The sequence below is a fragment of the Poecilia reticulata genome, chromosome 4 (genome assembly GCF_904066995.2).
Source record: "Poecilia reticulata chromosome 4, P_reticulata-male-v2, whole genome shotgun sequence".
NCBI lineage: Eukaryota > Metazoa > Chordata > Actinopteri > Cyprinodontiformes > Poeciliidae > Poecilia > Poecilia reticulata.
The window spans coordinates 516,605-527,943 of NC_088833.1; the positions used below are offsets into that span (position 1 = coordinate 516,605).

At 39.1% G+C, this 11,339-nt stretch overlaps 1 long non-coding RNA gene across 1 annotated transcript; it reads right to left on the bottom strand.

Annotated features, from left to right (window-relative positions):
- Positions 1 to 297: 297 nt before the first annotated feature.
- Positions 298 to 2,615, bottom strand: LOC145551298 (uncharacterized). The gene is made up of 3 exons (XR_014087105.1): positions 2,540 to 2,615; positions 687 to 792; positions 298 to 610 (listed from the first exon to the last, which is right to left on the bottom strand). It is a non-coding gene; the product is annotated as an uncharacterized LOC145551298 (long non-coding RNA).
- Between the last annotated feature and the right edge of the window lie 8,724 nt (positions 2,616 to 11,339).

Below are 11,339 nucleotides of genomic sequence, written 5' to 3' on the forward strand. Positions count from 1 at the left end.
AACTTTCACATCTTGTTCTGCAGCTGCAGAGTTTTCTAGGTTCCTCATGTCTCCCAAACGTTGCTAAAGACCCAGAAAGTCCCTAAAAACATTCAATCATGATGACTTTTTAAAATACAAAACAGAAAATCAAATGTGACCAGAACTGGTATATTTTATGATCATGTCAGTAGAACATTGAACAGAACCTTTGGACCCGGCTCTTTGCTGCTGGAGGCTGGTCTGATTTAAACTTAGTAATAATCTCCTTAGATCTGTTGCTCTTCCATGACACACAGCTGGGCTCAACTGCATGACTCCTGCAAATTAATGAAAAGGTCATATTAGAAATGGATTGGTGATAAAAAGCCTCCCTGGTTGTTAGCAGCACGACTGGATTGTTTTCCAATAATCACATTAATATATTTGTATAAAACCGTCAAATTTCAGAGGAGAAATATTTCTTCAGGTGATAAAAGGCCAAATTTGTAAAGGTAATATTTGTTGGGCTCACATGAACACATTTTAAAAAATAACAAACTTAGATCCAGCTCACCTCTTTGAGTTGTTACTGCTGAAGGAAACACAGCTGGGTCCGGGTCCAGGTTCTGGTTCTGGTTCTGATGGATTCCTGTGAATGGAGACAGTTTGGTGATTCCACTGCTGAACTTTGACCTTTCCTACACAGGTGAAGGTCATGACCTCACCTGTGGTCCTGGTGTTCCCCACTAAGAGACATTTTAGAGGGAAGGACTGTGTCCTCTCTGTCCTCACACTGATCCTGCTGCCACTAGGTGGCGCTCCTCCACTCACCTGAAGACACAAATAAGTTTGAAACTTTAATTATTTTATATTCATGTTTCATTGAATTTATATTTATTTTCTAAATAAAGTTAGAATCAAATGTTGAAATGATTAATGAATAGAGTGGAAAATAATTGATCATTTTGTGTTTTGAGGAATCTTGATGAATCTGAGACTTTGAGAGAAAAATGGCAGGAGACACTCGTCCACATGACCTGTTAGTAAAACAGCTGGAGAATAAAAACATGAAGCTCATTGATTCAGAACTAAAATAAAATCAAGTAAGAGTAGAAATACGTCATAGTAAAATTACTCAAGTAAAAGTAAAAACAAAGCGTAGAAAAGTATTTCTGAAAATACATTTTTCAAAGAAGTTACTCAAGCAAATAAAAACTAACTCTGACTGAAGTGGAGTTTTGAATAAGTGACATTTCTCCAGTGGTGGAGAAAGTACTCCAGAAACCACCATGTCAGAAACCACAACTGTCTGCACCATTAAACATAGCAATTAACGGTAAACAACTGTAAACTATGCACACTGTCCAAGGTGCAATAAGCAAGAAGTAACCAAACAGAAGGAGGTGACTGTTCTCATCCTCCCTCCTGCTGCAACGTCTGCCACCATGACTGGAGAAGAAAACAAAGAGCAATGAGCATGCTCTGCGTTCTTACGTTGTTTTATTTATTCACCAATTAAATATATATTTATTTAATATGTTATATATATATATTTTTTCAATTAAATAAAATAATAGCTACTGCAGTGTAGCACGCAGAGCATTACAAGAACACAGAACGGCTCTCACTGAGGCTTCAGTCCTTTAGGATTCAGTAAAGATCCGTCCAGAAGAATCGGATTGTTCCTGAATGTTATATCACTATATTGCACTTTGGTCACAGTGTTGTCCCATATCTGCGACACCTCAGTCAACACCTCCACACAATAATTCAGCGCATGAGTGACAACTTTTTTCATCGCAGATGCAACATGTGTCTCTGTACAGCTAGCTTTGCTAGCATCACGTCCACAGATCTTACCTTTCTTTAAGCTTTCCTTCCAAGTGACGCTAAAAGTTGGACAAAGTCCCCACCGTGATTTTACATGTCGCCATATCTATGATTTATGCAGCTATTATATAACTGACATTAGACAGACATCTCCTCCCGCTCAGAGGAAACCACTGCGCATGTCTGGAGCTCCGCAGCGAGTAAAGGTGGAGCCGATGGGTGACAACAGACACTAAGTCACGTTATTGCTGGGATTTTATGGCGCCATCTTAAATCCCTGAACTTCACATTTTAAAAGCAAAAAAGAGCAACGAGACTTGGATGTAACGAGTAACGCGACAGTTTAGTAGAAATGTAGTGAAGTAGAAAGTACAGATACTTACTGTAAAATGTAGTGGAGTAAAAGTAGAAAGTACACATTATTAAATCTACTTAAATACAGATACACGAAAAATATACTTAAGTATTTCTAGATGAAATGTTAAAATTGTCATCAAGGATTAATGTCACATTCTTTTACCTCAGCAGTATTTAGTATTTCATATAAGTATCTATTGATCCTATGAACGTCTTGCAGCTCCAGGCCGCCCGTGTTTTCTGCTTCGGGCAGATTTTCATCGGTTCCTTCCAGTTTCGGCTGGGAATCTGTTACTGGGAACTATGGAGCGGAAGTTTCTGCTGATTCTGAACGCAACGACCCTTAAAACGATCTAAACCATCACAACGAAAGAAATGTTAAGTTTCTTACCCACAGATTGCGGCAAATCCAAACTGCGTCAAAATGAGGAAAGTGAAAATAAAACTCAGAGACGTTCAGGGACCAAAGAAAAAGTCAGAAAAAGTCAGACTCAATTTTAAATAGACGGGAAATACGGTATATTTAAAGAAATGATCCTGTTTAACTGATTATATTTTCTCCCTCTAATCAGAGGTTCTCAAACGGTGGGGCGCGCCCCTAAATTGGGCGCCGTGCCATTGCAGGGGGGCGCGGGAAGCCGTCTGGATGAAAAAAAGAAAAAACATGAACGCTGTATGTGCTGGGTTTTTACCTTAGAATGGCCAACTCTCTGTTATTCCTCTGTCAGTTTGATACAGTAGGGCTTCCATACTTCCCATATCTGTGTCCTCTGTCACTTTTATCAGCAGTTAATACTGTTTAATCGGGTGTTAACTTGTGGTAACCTGTTTTTCCGAGCCGCCATTAAACGCAACATGAGCGCTACGACGCTCGCGCTGGGTTTCCACCTGTGCGGCAGTGAAGGAGACCTGCTGCTGCTGGGCGGAGCTGCACAGGTGTTAGAATCATGGCAGCAAACCAGCAAAACGCAAAGAACTTTTCACAGTTTTTCCCCAAACTAACAGACTGAGTTGAGTGAAGCTGCTGGATGCAGGTAAAGTTAGTTAAAAGATGACTAGCTAATACCAATACAGCACCTGAAGCTTAACAAGTAGCCTGTAGGCTACCGGTGTTGTTGTCTATGTCCAGCTACGTACAATCATTTTGTTTGCCCCCAAAAAGTTCCAGCTCAGCTTCACCATGTCGGTATTTAGCTATAAAGATGCTACGAGTCAGAGCCCAACATGCTGAAAATGGCTTTTTATGAATGTGAAGGAAACATTTATGTATTTTCTATTTCACTTTAGGATAATTTCTCTTTTATTCTTGGCTTTAGCCTGTGAACCAGGACGTCTCAGAAGTCATTGAGTTCTCCCAGTGTGACCAGCAGACTGAAGCCTGTGACCAGTGTTCCCAGTATAATAAATAAATGTTTTATTCTTTCACTTTTTGTGTATTTTTAAATATCTCAATCTGAAGTATTAGTGTATTAATGTAGCTTTTGTAATGAAATAAACATAATTTACTCTGTTAGAATTATTTTCACTCTGCTGTCAATAGTTGACAAACTGTAATAAATATTTATTCTCTGGAAAAAGAAAATATGTAGTTTAATGTTTGATAATGACTGATTTATAAATCAAAAGTAATTTCTCAATAACGTATAAAAAATACAGGAAAATTATTTGTTTCTTGTCTTGAAATGTTAAATGTACATTAAATGATCTGCAGCTGCTTTAAATACACTTTGAAACCACGACAACGCATGTATATCTATCTAGTTATCGGATTCTAAACAATTTCATGACTTATTCTCGTCATAACTTGTTGCGTCTGCTGAACTGACAACTCCGCTGCCGGTCGATCTCCTCCTCGTACTGGACGATGGTTTTTTCCAGCTGGGTGAAGATTTCTTCAGCAGCAGCAGTTAGTCTCTCTCTGATAAACTCTCTCAGAGGCTCAACGGAACACATTGTTGCTGCGCAGACTCACAACACACCTGGACACGGCCTGAGACACACGAGCTAACGAAGCTAACCGGAAGCGGTAAAATGCAGCCTGCTGCTGCCACCTGCTGGACAGAAGTGAAGCTCAAACATGTGAACGTCAGAATAAATAATAATATAGGTATTATCTAGTAATACCTGCTGGTTAAATGCTTGTGGTCTCACCAGCTCAAGCGGTTCGAGTCTCACGCAAAAGGCTGGAAGTTGTTTTTCCTGCAGCTGCATGAGAACCAAACTGTCTCTGGGGTCAAACTCTCAGCCTGCAGAGCTTTCAGTCCAAACAGTGACCGTCTAATATGCTCTGTTCTGGTCACAATATATGAAGAAACCTGATTCAGCGATTTCACCCAGCAGTGCTCGATATATAAAGAAACTAAATATTTATATAGCACTACATTTAGTTATTTCTTTAAACAAACTACTATTTATCTCCTTACACAAATCAGAGTTTATAGTTTCTCATGGTTTTTGCTAAATTAAGGGCCTTTTGTGCTACAGCAGAAATATTTAAAACTATTTTACTTTTAGCTCATGATGAGAAAAAACATCATCCATGAAACCCAAACCATCTACTGGTGTTTATCTGCAGCAGTCTGGTCATCACAAACACACACACGTATACAGGTATATGTGGTTTAGCATGCCTGTTTCGCCAAACAGGCCCGGTGGTGGTTTAGATGGACTACCCTTTCCCAAGTAGCTAGAGCAACGAGAGATGGCTTAAAACACTGCAAAAATCTGAAAAAATGTTAGCTAAATTTAGGTTTCAGATAGCAGCTACACAGCCTTTGTTTCAGCAATCTGACACCATGGTGAGTTATATGGACATCAGCAAATTGTGGTTTATGAGAACAAAACAAAGTAATGTGACTTTATCTAGGCAAAATGTATTTTTAATTTACCATTTATGCTTACCTGTGCACAGTTATTCCACCAACATGTCCATATTGAGAGCTGCGGCTTCAAATTGGGATTTAATTTTTAAAAACCTGGCGTCTGGGACTGTTTGGTAATCAGACACGCCCACAGGTTTTTTCCAGCCAATCAGATGATGACCGGCTAAAAGCGCGCGTAATGTATGGGAAATGTCTGTAAAAGTGCAATTCATACACACCGCCGCTTGAAATCAGGCAGCGCTGTGTTATACACTGGAATACACAAATCTCAGGTCACATGGTATAAAAGGACAATTAAAGAAAGTGAGATATCACGCTGTTTATTCAATGAAAAGTACAAATATATGTACTTATATACATATATAAGTACATATTTTTGTACTTATATATGTACAAATATCATGCAAAAACTGGCATAGTTCGATTAAAACTTTAGATACTCTCAGATAGTGTTGTTTAGATACTCAAAATTTAAAATACACTCCTTGATTTATGAGGTCATCAGCATTGTCCTTGTATTACCCTTAGGTCCGTAAGTGCGTATTAATTCAAAAGGCAGGCTAAACCACGGATACCAACACACACACACACACACACTTTCTCTCTCTCTCTACTGGGTCATTCAGAGACCATGAGAGCCTGAGTGACCAAAGCATAGATAATAACTACATAGAATGAATCCTGTAAATTTCTTCATGTATCGATAAATAATTCACACAGATCAGGTCAGACTGACTTTAGTGTAGAAACAAGCAAACACCACCAGGTTTCTGACACATGAGGAAATATTAAAAGGTATTTAATAAAGAAAAGTGTATTCAGGCCATCGGCGCCACCTGCAGTCAGGTGTAGCAACAGGCTCACAGAAAAGACGTTTTATCTCAGTTTCATCTGATTGTCATGAACAACAGATCCAGAGTTCAGACGCTCCGTTCGCTGCTTCTGGCTTCAATATGAATATTTGATAAGGAGTCAAATGAACAGCTGCTGGTTCAATCAATAACTAATGAAAACAAACACAGAGGTCTGACCATGAAGAGACGTCAGGACGTTTCCTGAAGCTTCTTGTGTCCATTGAAAACTGTTCTTTCATTCAGATTAAGAGACAAAACTATTTCATCTGGAATAAAAAACATTTGGTCTTGGCTGTTTAAACAAAAGGTCAAAGTTCAGCTTTGAAGACAGTTACAATGAACTCAAACAAAACTAGAAACAAAAACAATCTGGGCCCAAACAAAATCAAAAACTTCTCTCCTCCCTCTCAGAAAATGGATTTTCCCAATGAGGCTGATTGAAAACACCAGGTCCTCGTCAGCGCTGCTCATGGGCGCGTTTCCATGGCAACACATGACCCGGTGACCTCAGAGAGATGAGAAGGTGATTAAAACAAGTAAATAAATCAAGTTACTTCCCCAAACACCAGATACATTCACTAAATAAGTGATAAAAGTAACAGAAACAGCAGCTGTTGGGGAGGGTCAATCCCTCACAGGCAGTTCTCTGTAGATGGAAACGGTGAAAGAGGCTACAGGTTCAAATTGAACCTACTGTCTCTGTTTTCTGTTTGCTTTGTGTGATTCTGCTGGGGGACAATAAAGACATTTCTACTATTTTCTATTCCGTCTTTTATTTTGAAAACCTTGTTTTAAGGCTTCCACAAAGCGGGAATGTTCTCCTGACTGGTTTCTGATCAGTTTTACTCATAAAGTCCAGAAATAAAGACCCTGAGCTGTAAACTGTCCCTGCTCCGTCCCCCAGCAGAACCCGACCGGTACCGCCCCCTCTAGTGCAGCTGCCCCTTTGCGTTGCATACAGTGCATACACACTGGAAGATGCTCTGAAGGTCGGACTTGGTGTGACTGGAGTTTCTTTAGCTTTGGGAGTCGACTCGTGATCATAGCTTTGCTAATCTGGAAGACTAACTAACCAGTCACCCAGTCACTGATGGTGAGAATCTGTTCTGAATGATCTGGACACATTTTAGGTTCTTAAACTGTTTTAGTTTCATCCTGATGATGGAAACAACAAATATCTGATTTTTATTGCTCTATTTGTTACACCTGCTTTAGGAGTGATCAATCATAGCTGTGATAATAAAAATGAAGGACATGAAATATTAAACATTTATTTCATCTTGTTTTAATTGTAAGGAGTGACTGTGGCTCTTTCTAAGTCAACTTAACTCCCATTAAAAATCTAAACCTGTTGCCACTACTGCACCTACCTGTTTTAACCTGCAGGGGGAGCATAACCCCATCAGTAAGGTGGACAGCAATTTGAGCATTTTAGTGATTTTCTAACCTAAACAACCGTCTACATGTTACTCAGTCATAAGCTGAGAGATAAGATGCACTATTACCTGTACAAGGATCTTTGGATCTTAAAGCTTCATTAAACGCTGCGCAGGAGTGGAATAAGTTCAGCCTGAAAGTATTTATAAATCCTCCTGGGGACCCGTCTGCTCCAGGACATTTATTATTTTTAAGCTTTAATATAACAGACTTAATCTCTTCTGCTGCTCAAGACTTTAACATCAACACCTCAATGTCTGTCATTATTATTTCTTTGTTTTTATTATCATATTTTAGTATTTATTTATGTTATTTGTTTGAAATAAAGTTATATTTTTAAAAACTTTACCTTAGTTCCACTTTGCTCGACATTTTAAATATAAAAGTATAAAAATCAAGAATAAAGAATTATTTTGTAAATATGTGTAACTTTTATATTTTTACAGTACATATTCAAATTCACTTCAAAAATAATGTATTGATCCCAAAGGGAAATTAAATGTTTTAATTCATTGATTGAAATTCTTCATAGTCTCTGTAGATGGTGATGCTGTTGGCAGGAAAGATTCTCTTGTAGCAGTCTGTGTTGCAGTGCATTTGAAGACGCCTCTGACTGAAGACACTCTGATGAAGAGGATGCTAACGGTTGTCATAGCAACAGCATTGGCATTGATTTAGTCTCCTGTTAATATATACAGGCCATCTGACAGCCTGGTTCCATTTGTTTACCAGTAATAATTTTAGTCATATTAAAACTCTTATTCAGACAAAGAAAAGCTTAAATATCAGAGACAAAATAATCTTTTGTTTATCTCATTGCATTGATGTAGTTTAGAAACCTGTGATGTGCGTCTCCTTGGAAACCTCTGCAGAATATTTACTGCAGCTGGATTTATTTGCTAGAGTGAAAATCAAACACTGTACTGTGTGTTTGTTGGTATTAATGGAAAAACATCCATTCATTACGCCGGAGTCAGTCACTGATGTGGTCTGTCGAGAAAAGTCGAGCTCATCCCACTTCCCCATGCTGGAGATTTTAGTTTAATAGTAATAATAAATAAAATTACCTTAAAATTAATGACATAGGTGACATCAAGACCCAACAGTAGAGTCAGACGGTAATAAAATGAATCTGGTTGTGTGTGTTGTTATTGTGTCCTGCAAACTTTGCTTTAATTCTACTTCTTTCTATTTAATCATAAAAATCAAAGTCAGGCAGAAAGAGAGTCATGAAACAGGAAGCTGGTTTCCTGAAGAAAAGCGGAAGTTTCTTTCTTGCATCAGTCTAAAAATAATTCAGACCATTCCTTATTTTAAAGCATTAAAGGTTTTTAAAGAATAAAATCTAAACATTTTGAGAAATTGGATAAAACCCACAGTAAAATACTTAAAATAATGACTTATAATTATGGCAATAATTAATATTGGTTTAACCAGTGGTTGATGTTGATTTGATTATAAGAATATTTACACTTACTCTTACACTTGTGGAAGTACTTAAAGGTGAAACAAGTAACTGTAATTTGGTATCAGATAATTACAATAATGGATTATTATTGGGTTCTTTTCAGAAATGTCTGTAATAACTCACCTTATGATTATAATAAGAGTAACTAATAAGTTATGGTTATTATAACATTATAAATGAATGTTGAATCAGATAAACTAAAAGGTTATAAATGTGATTTTGACATTGAACTTGAAAAGGTGTAAAATGTTGTAACTGTAATTAAAGGTCACTGATGTTGTGTTGAAGGTAGATGGTAGGTGGAAGGACAGGGGAAAATAGGAACTGATAGGAGAACGGAGATGACCAAGGCCTTATTGCTAAACTTCAACTTGCCTAAGAAAAGGTTGGGCAGGAAACAGAGGTAGGAGGAACTATTGAGCAACTTGGGGACATTAGAACAGAGATCCGGTCATAAGGTCTCCAGGGTGATGGATATGAGATCATCTGTCCAAGCAGTCAGCCAATGAGAGAGGCACAGCAACAAAGCTAGCCAATGCAAACGCACCAAAAGGTGGATAAACCCTTTATAAGGTGGGTGCAACAGAGGAATCTTTGGTTGGATCCTTCAGGCAGCTTCGAGCCAAGACGGAGATGGACAAAGAACTCTGCAGCTGAAGAAGAGCCGGGGCCACAGAACCGAAGACTGTTCTGCACATGGGGACCAACCCGTTAGCCCCGCAACATGTGGCTTCAAATCGCACTTCTCTCAACAGCTGGGTTTAGACCCCCAAAGACAAAGACCAAGGCAAAGATGAAGATAAAGACAAAGACAAAGAACAAAGGCAAAGAGGAAGAACTGGTGTGTTCCTTCCGTGGGACCAGAAAGATCGTGAGACGAGGAGAAGGGAGCTACAGAGCTGCAAGACAAGAAGCTGAGGACCGCTACGCGCATGAGGAAGTCACCCTGAGGCCTGAGACCTGCCGCTCTAAGTCAGTACTCTTCCTGTACTGGGAACCTCCTGCTGCTGCAACACCTTCTTCATCATCAGGCCAGTTCTGGGGTTCAAAATGCCAAACTCTGTCCGTCTCTCTCAAAGTTTCCCTTTTTTAGTTCTCAGTGTCAGCATTAGGGAAAGATAGGCTAGATTATTGATTTTACTTATTTGATTATTTCTGCTAGTGAATTAAGCTGTACTGACCTTTGCAAAATTGCCTTACTAATAAAATAATTAGCATTTAAGAAAATCTAAAAGATGTTGTGGACATTCAATTAATGAGTCACCTTAAAGTTCTTTGATGGTTGTGAAATAGCTATGAAGTTTGATTCTGGGAGGAAAAAGTAGAAATGTTTTATAGGTTGCTTTTGGCCAAAACTAAAATAATGACCTTGGGACTTAACTCTAAGTCACTAAATTTAATCTAGCCGTTAACAAGTGCCGTTATTTTAGGAAAGGAGCTACCGTTAACAGGAGTGGTTGTAGGGGTTATGTCGTTGTGAGGGCTACTCAGCGGATTGCCCCCCAACTGTAAAGGTCATAACTTCTGGATCGAAGGTAGTCAGAGCTAGACGAGTCCTTTCCGACCCCAGTTTAAACAGATAATTCACCACAAACTATTGCTAGGGTAAGACCCGAGTTTCTGGGGATTTTCCGGACCTGTTAGACAGAGAACTGGGCCGTAGTGAGTCCGAAGACTTGTGAGGAGTGGGCGGGACTTACTATTGGGGAGTAACAGACAGGTCTTAATTCTTTCCTGTACAGCAGAGCCTCACAGCCCAGAGGGATGAAATACATTAGGTCTCAGTCAAACATGCAGACAAATCCAGTGTTGATTTTAGCTTCTTCACAGCGTTTATCACCATCACTATCATTCAAAGTGTTGACTAATTATTGCTGCTGTCAGCGAAACGGCATAGAAATGAACCTGTTTAGGACCAAACCACCTTAAAGGATAGAAAATAGATGTTAAGCACTTGGAGAAAAAGGGATTTGCAGCATCTTGTCCTGTGAGGTTATGAACACATGGTGGGAATACTGACAAACTGATGTGAGGAACGGAGAGAAAAGGAGGAATAGAGTTAGTGTAGGTGTTGTGGTTGACACCAGCTCAGTGGAACATGGCTTTCCCACAGATTCACAGATCCAGGGTCATGACCCCATCCGTGTTTCCTCATTTCAGTGTCTGTCTGTCTGCTGATCAGCCACGTTAGGTCACTTCCTGCTTTCAGCTGCTTGGGCTGCATGTGTGAGACTTTTAGGGGATTCTACACACTTTATTTGGAAGTACTGTGGTATATTTTTGGTCATTTGATCACTGATCCTGTTGTTCTTTCTGTGAGAAAGAAAACAAGTACACAGAGTTCATGGCATTCGTAGCTCTGAAAAGTGTTGAACCAGGGATACTTTCTATGGGAAGGAAACCGAAGCAGTTCAGAAGTAGTTTCTCATTTAAAAAAGGAAACTTTCTTGTTGTAGCGAGATTTAAACAATTTGTTCTACGTAAATTCGTCAGTAAAATAGCAAAACCTCTTGGGAGCTTTAGACATCGTCTAGAGGAGACAGTGACATC